Source organism: Mchenga conophoros, linkage group LG3 (genome assembly GCF_057382185.1).
Source record: "Mchenga conophoros isolate Kocher_MC1m ecotype Shallow Benthic linkage group LG3, M_conophoros_male_GT1.1, whole genome shotgun sequence".
Taxonomy (NCBI): domain Eukaryota; kingdom Metazoa; phylum Chordata; class Actinopteri; order Cichliformes; family Cichlidae; genus Mchenga; species Mchenga conophoros.
This window is the reverse complement of record NC_140528.1, coordinates 65,257,154-65,271,358: the sequence shown is the minus strand read 5'-3', so window position 1 is coordinate 65,271,358 and position 14,205 is coordinate 65,257,154. Positions and strand designations below refer to the sequence as shown.

Sequence of the window (14,205 nt, the reverse complement as noted above, 5' to 3'; positions counted from 1 at the left end):
AGGCGCTGGAATCCTTACTGGTTGGTCAAATACTTATTCCACTCAATAGCAAGAAAATCAGTTTATAACTTTGATGTGATGTGTTTTAACTGGATTTTTGGTTGATATTCTGTCGCCTCCCCATTAAATGAAACAACCACAAAAATTAGAGACTGTTCATTTCTTTGTAAGTAGGAGACAAAAAATAGGCAGGTGTTCAAATAAGGCAAGGCAAATTTATTTGTATAGCACAATTCAACAACAAGGTGATTCAAAGTGCTTTACAGAGACATTAGAAACAAAAACAAATAAAAAGCTTGATTTAAAATTGATTAAAACAAGCAAACAAACTAACTAACTAATTAACAAACAAACAAACAAACAAACAAACAAACAAACAAACAAACAAACAAACAAAACAGTATATAAAATCAAAACAGATAAAATCAGAACAGTAGATAAAATCAGTAGTTAATGTTAGTTTTGAAATTTAAGCTTAAAAGTGTGGATTTGGTGTTTTATTCAAATGCAGCTGAGAGTAGGTGAGTCTTCAACCTGGATTTAAATAAACTGAGTGTTTCAGCTGATCTGAGGCTTTCTGGGAGTTTGTTCCAGGTATAGGGAGCATAAAAGCTGAATGCAGCTTCTCCGTGTCTGGTTCTGACTCTGGGAACTGATAAAAGACCGGATCCAGATGACCTGAGGGATCTGGAAGGTTCATACTGGGTCAGGAGGTCACTGATGTATTTTGGTCCTAAACCATTCAAAGCTTTATAGACCAGCATCAGAACTTTAAGGTCTATCCTCTGACGGACAGGCAGCCAGTGTAAAGACCTCAGAGCTGGACTGATGTGGTCCACTTTTTTGGTCTTAGTGAGGACTCGAGCAGCAGAGTTCTGAATGAGCTGTAGTTGTCTGACTGATTTTTTAGGTAGACCTGTAAAGATGCTGTTACAGTAATCAAGCCTACTAAAGATGAATGCATGGACTAGTTTTTCCAGGTCCTGTTGAGACATCAGATCTTTTATCCTTGAAATATTCTTGAGGTGATAGTAAGCTGACTTTGTTATTGTCTTAATGTGTTTTTCTAAGTTTAGGTCTGCATCCATCACTACACCCAAATTTCTTGCCTGGTTTGTGGTTTTTAGATGTATAGATTGAAGTTCTCTGGTGACCTGTAATCGTTTTTCTTTGGCGCCAAAGACTATTACCTCAGTTTTCTTTTTGTTTAGCTGGAGAAAATTGTGGCACAACCAGTCATTAATTTCCTCAATGCATTTACCAAGAGCCTGTACAGGGCCTTGGTCTCCTGGTGACATTGTGATATATATTTGTGTGTCATCTGCATAGTTATGATAGTTTATTTTGTTGTTCTTTATAATCTGTGCCAGTGGGAGCATGTAAATGTTAAACAGAAGGGGTCCCAAGATGGAACCTTGGGGAACTCCACATGTGATACTTGTCTGCTCAGATGTGAAGTTACCTATTGATACAAAGTATTTCCTGTTTTCTAAGTATGTTTTGAACCAGTTTAGTACAGTTCCTGAAAGACCTGTCCAGTTCTCCAGTCGTTTGAGTAATATGTTGTGGTCAACTGTATCAAATGCTGCACTGAGATCCAGTAAAACTAAGACTGACATTTTTCCACTGTCTATATTCAGACATATGTCATTAAACACTTTGGTCAGAGCGGTTTCAGTGCTGTGGTTCTGTCTAAAACCTGACTGGAAGGCATCGTAGCAGTTATTCTGTTTTAAGAAGTAACTGAGCTGTTGAGAAACTGCTTTTTCAATGATCTTACTTAAAAATGGGAGATTTGAGATCGGCCTGTAGTTGTTCATTTGTGTCTTGTCAAGATTGTCCTTTTTCAGTATAGGTTTTATTACAGCAGTTTTTAGTGATTCTGGAAACACACCTGATAATAAAGAAAGTTGACGATCTGTAACAGGTCTGACTCTAAAGTCTTTGAGACCTTTTTGAAAAAACTTGTTGGCAGGACATCTAAACAGCAGGAGGAGGAGTTCAGTTGACCTAAGATGTCATCCAGGTCTTTGCTGTTAATCGGGTGAAACTGTTTCATGGTGTTTAAACAGTTTTTTGGTGGACACAGTACATATCCTGGATCTGCTGTTGATGTAACAATTGCTTGTCTAATTTTTTGGATTTTTTCTGTGAAGAATTTGGCAAAGTCATTGCAGGCCATGGTCGAATGAAGTTCAGCTGCCACTGACACAGGAGGGTTCGTTAGCCTGTCAACTGTAGAAAATAAGACCCGAGCATTATGGCTGTTTTTAGTAATGATGTCAGAGAAGTAGGACCTCCTTGCATTCCTCAGTTGTAAATTATAATTGTGAAGTTTCTCTTTATAGATGTCATAGTGAACCTGGAGGTTTGTTTTTCTCCATCTGCGCTCAGCTTTCCTACACTCTCTTTTTTCATTTTTCACCAGTGTGGAGTTTCTCCATGGAGACTTTTTCCTTCCAGAGATAACCTTCACCTTAATGGGAGCAATAGTGTCCATTACATTTAACATGTTAGCATTGAAGCTATTGACGAGCTCATTGACTGACCCTCTGGACAGGTCAGGTGTTAATGGGAAGACCTGGTTAAAAATTGCACTACTGTGTTCAGTTATACACCGTTTTGTGATCACTGTTGTTGATATATTTATGTGGGCTGAGATTTTACTTTCAAAGAAAACACAGTAATGATCAGACACGCCCACATCAGACACAGTAACCTTTGAAATGCTCAGGCCCTTGGAGATCAGTAGGTCAAGAGTGTGTCCTCTATTATGTGTGGCCTCTGTTACATGCTGAGTCAGCTCAAAGTTGCCCAGAGTGTTACTCAGGTCTTTAGTCCCTTTGTCCTGAGGGTTGTCCACATGAATGTTAAAATCCCCAACAATAATTACACAGTCAAAATCAACACAGATCACAGACAGCAGTTCACTGAGGTCATTAAAAAAGTCTATGCAGTATTTGGGAGGCCTGTAAACATTAAGAAACACAACTTTGGATGGGGCCTTCAGCTGTAAAGCCACATATTCAAAAGACTGAAAACTTCCAGGAGATAGCTGCTTACATTGAAATGATTCATTAAATAAGACAGCAACCCCTCCTCCTCTCCTGCTCACCCTGGCCTCACTGATAAAACTGTAGTTAGGAGGGGTCGTCTCGATGAGAACAGCTCCACTGTTACTTTGGTCCAACCAAGTTTCAGTTAAAAACATAAAATCAAGGCTGTGCTCAGTGATTAAATTATTAATTAAAAATGTTTTCCCAGCTAAAGATCTAACGTTTAATAAAGCCAACTTAAGTGTTTTAGAGGCATTACTTGTCCCCTCGTGTTTGGGAGCAGTCTGTGGCACACAAGGTATGTTTACTATGTTTAAAGATCTTTTAGAGTGCAGCTCTCTGTGTTTTGACCAGGCCACATGTCTCCTGTCACCTAAAAGTACAGAGATTTAAAACCTTCTAGTAAACAGGGTCCCAGCTTCTCCTGGGAAAAGTCACCACTGCCATAATCCTCGCAGCCCAGACCCTCCACACATCACACATCAGACTGCGGAGACAGAGCATGAAGGTGGTAAGGAGGAACTAAGGGGGGCGAGGCTGGGCAATGTGACTTCGATTGCTCTGTTGAGGGCGGGGCTCGATGGCGAACCTTTGGCTGCTCTGGTGGGGGGTTTATGGGGGACAAAAAGGGATTGGGCCGGGGGGTAGATCTGAGCCCAGCATTGACCCGCTCCATCATCTCTTCAGTGAATTTCAGGTGTGGGGAGGAGGGAGAAAGGGAGGGGGAGGAGGGTGATGGGGGTGATGGCCTGTCAGGGGTTTGGGGGACTGGGGAAGATCGTGGTCCCTGGTCCTGGTCCTGGTCGTTGGTGTTGTTGAGAGAGTTGGAGGCAAATAGGGACCCCTCTTCTTGCCTCAGATATCTCTCCTTTCTGAGGCTCTTCCCGGGTGGGGGCAGATGGAGCTCCTCCTCAAGGTTTCTGCTGGGCTTTGTCTGTTCTTGGAGTACTGTTTGTTCCTCTTTATGAGATAACTCCTCGTTTATCTCAGCCTTGGCACCAAGCACAGATGGATGACGTATGGAATAAAACAAGTTGGAGGTGAACAGTTTCACCCCTGACTTGTTAAAATTAAATCCATTTGCTTTAAACAGATGCCTGCGTTCCCAAAAAATATTAAAGTTGTTGATAAAATGCTCCGAGTGGTCAGTACATGCTGATATAAGCCATTTATTCAGTGTAAACAACCTGCTGAATCTCTCGTCTCCTCCTCTGACCGGCGGTACAGGTCCACTGATGAATACAGCTGCATTCAGAGAGTTTACAGTATTTAGTAATCCAGTAAAGTCCCGTTTCAGAACCTCCAACTGTTGTTTGGACACATCGTTTGACCCTGTATGCAGAACAATGTTTGTCACAGTTGGATATTCATCTGCAATTTGAAGAATTCTCTCCTTCAGGTTGTTGACCATATCCTTAGGAAAGCAGAGGACTTTAGTGTTCTTACCGCACATCCTTTGTACATCCTTTACGGCAGAGTCACCCACAATCAGAGTTTCAGGCCTAGCCTTTAGCTTTCCCTGTGGCCTTTTACTTTTCAACAGATTTTCAGACCTTACTTTGCTGCTTTTAGATGGATAGTTGTCCGATATAGATCCAGGGTCCTTTGATAGTGGAGCAAATCTGTTCTGCAGTTTCACATTCAGTTGTTTTGGAGGTTTGTTGCTAACCTTCCTATTCGCGGTTGTCCAGTCCTGTTTCCTCTCGTATACAGGGGTAGAAGAGCTTCTCTGTCTCGTAGGAAGTGAAGGCCAGTCGGTTTCAGAGATTTCAGCTCGCTGTGCTCTGCCCGTGATACGTCCTCCCCCTTCCAGGAGACATGATTTATGTCTTGGTTTTGCACCAAGACAGTCCAAGGGGGGATTATCACTTGAGGATTTATAATAGTGCACGAAGTCTACTTTCTTGGTCATGTTATCTGTGCTCCTTAGCTGTGTACTAGCTTGCTCATCGCCATTGTTTTGAATCAAAGGCAAGGTTGTTTCATTTCCACACAGTCCATTTACCTCCACGTTTACTTCTAAGCGATGAATTTTTGTCTCCAGTACTGCAATCTTCTGCAGGAGGCTGTGGTAGTCATCTGTGGAGAGGGAAGGCATCTTGTTGCTAGTTAGCCTAGCGGTTAGCACCTTTCCAGGCTATTGAGGCTGTTCGGTGCCCAGACGCTGTAATCAGGCTTCAGCTGTGTCTAGGCCACAGACACACGGAGCGCTGAGGATAAGGTAACTATAAAAATGTTGCTGTTTCTGTTAAGAACACTTTAGTCCTAATGATCTACAAGTGTCCAGAAGCTATCGCAGGTAAGCTCATATGGAAAAAAGGGAAAAAATCAGCATAAAAATCAATAAAAGAAGAAAAGCATTTAAGGAGCAAAGAGATGAAGTGTCCACACTCGCAAAAGGGGAGGAGTAGAAGAGTAGTAGAAATAACTGTTTTTTCCACTGTATCCACTTTTCTTAAAAGCTTATCAGGTTCAGTGTTGTAGTTAGTAAAAAGTGTATTTATATTAAAAATATAATTTAATGTGAACATTTTTGGCAGAATAAAATTAAAATTTTATAGTATAAAATTCAATTGTGGTTTATTATCTAAAAGTTGGTGTTCCAAGAGAGGGTGCTGTGACACCCTAATCGTTTCATGGCATTTTATCATTTACATATTTCCACCCAGTTCTTTAAATTGTTCTGATTCAGTCATTTACTTTTATTTTATTGTTCTAAAATGAACTACAGATAAACCAAAGGCAAGACTTGGTGCTGATAGGACAGCTGTTCCAATAGGGGGCAGTGTGACCTTGAATTGCTCTGTGAGCCCATCATCATCATCATCATCTTCTTCTTCTTCTTCTAGATGGAAATACTACTGGTACAGAAATGAAAAATACTTCCAACCCCTGACAACACAAGATGCAGTTTTTCAATCACATGCAGGGCTCTCGAGTGCGACCAATTTCCGACCAACACAGCAGGTCAGAATGTTTGCAAAGAACAATAAAAACAGCTTCTTCCAAGGTTTGAGTTCAGTCTCTTCATCAGATCGGTTGTCGAAAGTTTAACAGGTTCATCTCACAATCACTTAAGTCAGTTCAGAGGTGACTTTTTCCAAAGGTCTCCATCATGGACATATTTAGTTCTGCTAACAGGTTAGTGTGTCAAAAGCTCCATAAATCCTAAACTTGGTATGACTCAGCTCTCAGGTAAGTCTCTGCAGATGCCTGATGTGCCAGAATGGATCTCAGACAAAGAAGACAGACTCGGTAGGTAAGGCTGCTTAGTTTAGCAGGTGAGTACATAAACATCACAAGTCATGTGGTCTTAGTGATGCTACAAACTGAGTAGTTCAACAGTCTGGCAATGAGTACCTGGGAGAGCTGGATTTCAACGCAGCAGTGAGTGCAATGAGTATCAGATGCATCTGAGTTCAGACAGCCAGAGTTTATTAGCCTCCATCCACTCACACACACAAATAAGACACAAGCTGAAGTGTCGCTGCTAACAGTTTATTTTTATTTTTATTTTTTTAAATGTATTGTACTTGTCAGGAGTTTAAATCGACTTCTAAGTCCACATGTCCAACATCTCTGTATCATATACCTGCTGATCAAATGTATCCTGAGCTCTGACTTCTCTTTTAGAGGACAGTCTGATGTATGCTGAGGTCAAACACCCCAAAAATGAAAAAGCCAAGAAGAAAGCAGGTAAACAAAGTCTGCCATCACCTCCAGTGAATGTTGTTCAGCATGTTTATCTGGTCTTAAAATCTTCTTTCCACTCACAGGAAAATCAAGTCCTGCAGCTGATGCAGCAGTTTATTCTGAAGTCACATCAGGAAGCTTTCCTGGTAATTATGCTTCTGTGCAGGATGAGTTATTCTTCAAGTTATTAAATGGCGAACATCCTGAAACTTGGACATTTCTGTTCTTTGTGTGTTTGTCTTACAGGTCAGTGAGGAGAGCTGCAGCAGCAAAAAGAAGCATTTTATGAATCCACTGTTGCTCCTCTGCTGCCCAAATATCAGACACACTCAGTTTTTTGTCACTTTTGTTAAGATGATATTGAATAATAATATGACATAGATATAGTATCGGGGGCGTCCTGTGACTTGTACGGCAAGCAGAGACGATGTTTGTAGTCTCTGTGAGGACCACCTTTCTATGAAAACTAAATTAAACTAAAAAAAGTTGTTTATAAGGTCAAAAATAAGGTCTACTGGTGATTTAAAAAGCAAATAAAATACATTTATCACAAAAAAGAGCTCCACGCTCTGTGATCAAATGTTTGTGCATGTTGGAGGTATTTTCCCTCTTTGTTGTGATCAGTGTTGTTACTCAAAAAAGTAATGAATTACACTTGTTACACTAAAACATTTTGCATTAAAAGTAATGCAAAATGTTACTCTATAAAATAACCTGAAATACACAAGCTAATAATCTCCATTTAACAATACAAACCTGAGGTTACAGTCACACACCAACACAAATCCCTGTCCTAATGAGGACACAAATATAATTTTTCTCTTAGTATTCAGGAATGAACCTTAAAGTCGACAGCACCAAGCAAAGATGAAAACCAGTACAGAGAGACGCGATCTTGATATCTTGATGGTGATTCTCTGTAGAAACATGAACAGGTAGAAACAGACGCTGCAGTCTGACTGCTCCTCTGTTTGTTACCTTTTGAAGTTCGGGTCCTGGGGTCAGCATTCACTCAGCTTTAACATCACTCTTGGTTCTTGGCTAGGTTAGCATTAGCATGCTGTCTGTGTGCAGATGCTTTGACAGAGCCAAAGTTGTGTTGCCAGCATAGTGCAGTTATTTTCTATTCTGGAAGCATGACAGGTTGTGCTTTACTATCACGCTCTTGTCCATTTATGCAATAAAAATAAGAGTAATGTCCATATTCACACTCTGGAGTGCACTACTATTTTCATCCTTTGCCACAATGCATGATAAGAGGAATTGTTAGGCAAATAGACAAGCAATTTCAATTTTATTATAATTACTTCAATCCACACACAAATAAGAAGCAATCTGACCACACGTAACATTTATTAAGTTTAGCTTCACAAATCCCATAATTTTGTCTTTCAAAAACCTGTCTGTGCGTACAAGTGCCCGCTTTATTTCAGGATAAAAACAAACAAACAAACAAAACCAAAAGTCAATCATTTGGATATGTCTGATATCACCACACTAGAAGCAGAACATGCGTGAAGGCGCTGCGGGAGACCAGCGCTATGAGGACTAAAGACCACAAGATCATCTGTGTAAACAGTGTGGTTCACAAGAGTCCTGCCAGTCATGCAGCCACTGTGTGTGTGTGTGTGTGTGTCTGTTCTGGTGTTCTCATATTTGTGTAGTTTTGGGACAGTGAGGAGGGTTTCCACCTCTGGGTTGCAGAGTGCAGAGCTTCAGTTGATGCTGGATCATTGTAGGACAAACAGTCAGTGTCACTCTGGCTTGTAAGTCAAGACCTTCCTTTTTGTGTTTTTAAAATTACGTACCCGTTTTCTCCTTTATGTCCAGGAATCTTGGGGAGGGGAAAGCTCAGAGACTTTTTTTTTAAGTAGTTCTGGAAAAGCTGTGGAAGGATGTTTTTTGTATTTGGAGAATCAGACCAGGAGCTGGGGATTACACTGCTGTGGATGTCACTTTTTTAACTGTTTTTTTTTTTTTCACCATTTTCACTTGTAAAAAATTCCCTGTTTCTGCTAAGAAAGTGCAGCTATTCAGTCCTGCTTCCCTGCTCAGTGGCAAAACCTTAAACTATTGGCTTAAAGTAGTTTGGTCATTCTCCTGACATCAACAAGGCATTTTCACCCAGATACCTGCCACTCACTGGGGATTTTCTCCTTTATGGTCTTTTACTAGTAAACCCAGATAACCCAGACCAGCCTGTCAGCCATGTCACATTCAATCACCTTTCTTCCTGACGCTCAGTTTGAAGATGAATAATATAGCAGACCAGTCACTAATAAAATGAGTCAATGAAATGTGGCCAAACCTGAAAATTAGACTTAAAATTGTGTTTATGTGAGTATTTTCTCAAACAAGTCAAAAATAAAGTTTGGTTCCAGAGGAGATCTGTAGAGTTAGACCAGGATCTCTGAGTTTAGGGTTTCAGTACAGTTAAATTCAATATCTTCATAAATTCATAAAAGTTACACAGTACATGTTGGGAAATAATACCAAAACTTACATAGTGTATTTTAAGATACTACAAAACAACAACAATACTGCATTTTGTTGCCTTTTATTTGTGACATGTGCAATGACAATAATTCTATTCTAGTCTAACAACAAACAAAGTAAAACTCCTGTGCCGTGGTGTTTGAATGTTTGTGTGTCTCTGTGAGTTAGTCATGTGACACAGTGGTGACCTGTCCATGTCTGCTTCTGGATGGAGGGTAATAATATTTTAAAAACAAACAGACAAATAATGCAGAGCTGCACCTCACAGTGTGTACTGACGATGTTTTCGCACCCAGCTGTGTTCTGTTCCTCTAGAAAGCCACATGTGGGACAAGCACAGGACAGCGAGTGATGCTCAACATCATCAAAGGCCATGACTGGATCATCAACTCGCAGAGCTCTGGACACAAATATCCACTGCGACCTAACCAACTTGTTTTAATGATCAGACTTTTCTTTCTTCAATAATTAGTAATTAATAATAGTAGGAATGTGTACATACACGAATTCAAAGTACTTCTAAATGGAGAGCACTGCGCCCTACTGAAAAAAAATAGAAGGTAGTATCAGAATACAGCTCCAATAAAAGCTTTAAAGCAAATCATAAAGCCAAGAAAATCTAATCAAGCCCAAACAATCTTTAATCTTTACTCAGATTAAAATACAAGAAAAAGTGAAGTCAAAGTCAAATGTATTTATATACTATGTTCAAAACAACAGAGCTGATCACAGTGCTCTACATTCAAAATAAATAACTTTTAAAAAACTATGTAAAATTCAGAAAAAGTGAGAACAGCAAACAACATTAAAAAAAAACATTCACAGCTTCAGATTAAAATACGAGATACATTAAAACTACAATAAAAGTATCTGACATTAAATGAATCATGATGCAGCCAGAGCTTTTTCATGTTTTTATACCAAATAATTATTTTTTACACAATATAGATCTTTACACTCAGACAGTAAAAGTATTTGTGGGTGTTTATACCAGCACTTCCTAAGAAACTCTGCTGACTTTAAGTTGCTGCTATCAGTTACTAAAAATCACAGACTTTTTTCTCTGTGGAACAGGATACATTCAAAGTTTTATACAAAAGCTCAACAATGAATAAAAATATCAGCTAAATATAAAGAGCATGACTCTGAAACAGGACACATCTCTGTGTGCTTTATGCTAAAACACAGTACCAACTATATATCATATTATTATTCAATATCATCTTCATAAACACTAAAGACTGAGCATCTGATATTTGAGCAGCAGAGGAGCAACAGTGGATTCATAAAATGCTCCTTTTTGCTGCTGCAGCTCTCCTCACTGACCTGTAAGACAAACACACAAAGAACAGAAATGTCCAAGTTTCAGGATGTTCGCCATTTAATAACTTGAAGAATAACTCATCCTGCACAGAAGCATAATTACCAGGAAAGCTTCCTAATGTGACTTCAGAATAAACTGCTGCATCAGCTGCAGGACTTGATTTTCCTGTGAGTGGAAAGAAGATTTTAAGACCAGATAAACATGTTGAACAACATTCACTGGAGGTGATGGCAGAATTTGTTTACCTGCTTTCTTCTTGGCTTTTCCTTTTTTGGGGTGTTTGACCTCAGCATACATCAGACTGTCCTCTAAAAGAGAAGTCAGAGCTCAGGATACATTTGATCAGCAGGTATATGACACAGAGCTGTTGCACACATGTGGATTTAAACTCTGCAGATCAAGTCTGATTTGAAAGTCCAAATGAGGAATGAGTAACACGGTACAAAGTCTTCCAACTCTTTTGAGAGACAAAAAAATGATAATTTCACTTCATAAGTCCACAGTGATTGGGCAACTGAAATTTTTGACTGTGAACTCCACAGTGCTTTCTTACGATGTTACTCATCTTTAGCAAACTACATAAAGAACCTCGAACCTTCCCAAACAGCTCCATTTATACTCATCTGCCCGTCTGCATCACTCCCTTCTTTCATCCCTTACTCATATTTTATATGCCCTACATCTATTCCACATACACACATTTCCATGTTATTGGCACATCTGATACTTTCCTGTATCAAAAAAACAGCGTAAAAAGTGCTCTGCTGTGCCTCCAGTGATAGAGCACACTCAGATTATGTGTTATTTGATGGTCTTTGGTTATGTGATTGGTGGTCTGGTTCAGAAGCTCTGGATGCTGTGATTCAGTAAATCCAGATGAAAAGTGGACTTTTTGCCTCCAAGATTAAGGACTTATGTGAAAGGCAACCCAACAAATTAGTGATGTGTTGGTCGCGAACGAAACGGCTCTTAGAGCCGGGTCTTTGACGTGAACGACGCGAGCCGTGGGTTTTTTTTTCCTTCTTTCTCTCACCCTCTCTCTCACACTTATTTTCCGCTTCACTCCGTATGCGAGCCTTGTGCTTTGGGCTGGGAAGAGGGGGGAGGGGCGGTAGTTACACGCAAAGTAGCACAGGAACAGAGCGGGAGGGAGAGACAGTGTCCCAATTAAGAGACCGCACGCTTGAAGTACGCATTTTGAGTGCGATTACGTCACCGCCACACGACGACGACTGTCCCAATTCGACGTGTACTTCAAATGCATACTCCAAATGCGCCGTCAATTTCCCCAAATATCAAGCGTGGTCTGGTGCACTACGCGTACGGTGCGTACTATAAGTACGAGAAGTGCGGACAGTTCTCTTCGGCCGCTCCCTTCTGCCGTATTTTGGAGAAGGGTCTGGCTGCAGCCACTGGGGAGCGTTATTCTTGTGGGGTATTTTGCGACAAAATTATCCACACCCACCGCCGCGCTATGAATTGTGGGATATATGGGACCACGAAGCGTTCACCGGACCACACTTGATATTTGGGGAAATCGACGGCGCACTTGGAGTATGCATTTGAAGTACACTTCGAATTGGGACAGCAGTCGTCGCGTGGCGGTGACGTAATCGCACTCAAAATGCGTACTTCAAGCGTGTGGTCTCTTAATTGGGACACAGCCAACGTCACATTAGAAAGGTATAGTAATCATCCACAACTATTTTCAGTTGCAGATGATAAAGGATTCAGAAAGTTTATTCATGCAGACCCATATAACAGAGAATGTGCATCTTTTTTTTTGTTTTCATATTTTAATTTATATTTAATTGTGTTGTGGTTTGCAGTGTTTTGTGTTGTTTCACTTTAAATTTCTTTAAAACACGTGTCAAAATCAGAGATCATTTTATATAGATGTACTATTATTGTTATGCATGGCCCGGTGATATGAGACGCTAATAATATACAAACTACAGATCCCATAATGCAGCGCTGCAGCCTCCTTGCTGAACGCTAGGCTAACTGGGAACATTCCCGCGTCAATCAAGTCAAACTGCTGTTATTGTGAAGCTAGCCGCTCACAATGGTGCAGAGAAACGTTGATTCTGAAAGCAGAGCCTTTCAGCGCCGGTGGGTGACTGAATATATGTTTACAGACATTGCTGGTAAACCCGTGTGTCTTATTAGTGGAGCTAATGTGGCTGTAATGAAGGAATTTAATTTAAGACGGCACTGCGAGACAAAACGTCAGGATAAGCTGAAAAACCTAAATGCAGAAACTACAGGAAATAGTGATGGGATTTCCGGCTCTTTCGGCTCCGAACCGGCTCTTCAGGTTGTTTTGTTGCTTTAATTAATATATTATTAACAATAATATAAAATTATGCACAAAGGGAATTACTGATGTACAAAAAAAAGTGGTTTTATTTATATATGTTTATATATAAATATATGCGGTGGCCCCTAGAGACAAAGCACGTACAAACTCCAAAACACATTTCTAGCATGAACTGAACTTCCAAAACAGAGCTACCTAGATCACTTAAATTACACAATTGAAAGCATATGTGTATTGTTTATGTATTTATACACAAGCATTCATATATAGTCAAATAATTTAAAAAAAATGTTCATTTACACGTTATTACCACACACTTCTGTGCTTCTGAGTTTTAACGTGTTTTGTTGTTTGTATGTGTTTTTGAGTTTGTACGTGCTTCAGAGTTCGTACGTGATTTGAAGTTTGTATGTGCTTTGTCTGTAGGGGCCACCATAAATATACTTTTATTTATTCACTCCACATAAAATGTAATAAATAAATCATATAATACAAAAATCAACTATTCACATTTCAACTTTTAACTATTTAAATTTTCAGCTTTTTCCTTTTACAAATTTAAAGTGAAACAACACAAAACACTGCAAAACACAACACAATTAAATATAAATTATAATATGAAAACAAAAAGAAGATGCATATTCTCTGTCATATGGGTCTGCATGAATAAACTTTCTGAATCCTTTATCATCTGCAACTGAAAATAGTTGTGGATGGTTACTATACCTTTCTAATGTGACGTTGTTGTCCCTGGCTCTCTTTCTCTCTCTCTCCCTCCCGCTCTGTTCCTGTGCTACTGAGTGTAACTACCGCCCCTCCCCCCTCTGCCCAGCTTAAAGCACAAGGCTCGCATGCTGAGTGAAGTGGAAAAAAGTGCGAGAGAGAGGCTGAGAGAAAGAAAAAAAAACCCAAGATATGGGTCTTTTGCTTTCTTTAGCAGACTTTAGCAGACTTTTCACAGTTTGGACATGACGCTCAGCCTCACCATTGCTTTGTGCAAATCTTGGACTGCTTTTTACATGCCTGAACCCATAAGCTGCTGCAAAGTCTTTGAACTGTTGACTTGAAAACTGAGGTCCATTGACACTGTAGAGAAACTCTGGAATCCCATGTCTGGAAAAGATTGATTTTAGATGCACTATAACATCCTCCGATCTTGTGGGAGTACATTTGGCTATTTCCACAAATTTAGAGTAGTAGTCCACCAGAAGCACATAGTTGCTGTTGTTAAACATAAAAAGGTCTGCTCCAACTTTTTGCCATGGTCTCTCAGGGAGTTGGCTTGGCATTAAAGGTTGCACTGGGTTGGTACGCTC

At 39.9% G+C, this 14,205-nt stretch overlaps 1 long non-coding RNA gene and 1 pseudogene across 2 annotated transcripts; one reads left to right on the top strand and one right to left on the bottom strand.

The window, feature by feature from the left end:
• The first annotated feature begins 5,900 nt into the window (after positions 1 to 5,900).
• On the top strand, positions 5,901 to 7,240 carry LOC146580128 (uncharacterized). 2 transcript variants are annotated; one of them, XR_014891680.1, is made up of 4 exons: positions 5,901 to 6,023; positions 6,690 to 6,752; positions 6,833 to 6,895; positions 6,996 to 7,240. It is a non-coding gene; the product is annotated as an uncharacterized LOC146580128 (long non-coding RNA). The 2 variants fall into 2 exon arrangements; XR_014891679.1 differs by lacking the exon at positions 5,901 to 6,023 and having other exon boundaries at positions 6,326 to 6,752.
• Positions 7,241 to 10,146: 2,906 nt separating this feature from the next.
• Positions 10,147 to 14,205, bottom strand: part of LOC146580115 (obscurin-like) — a 374,391-nt pseudogene continuing 370,332 nt past the window's right edge.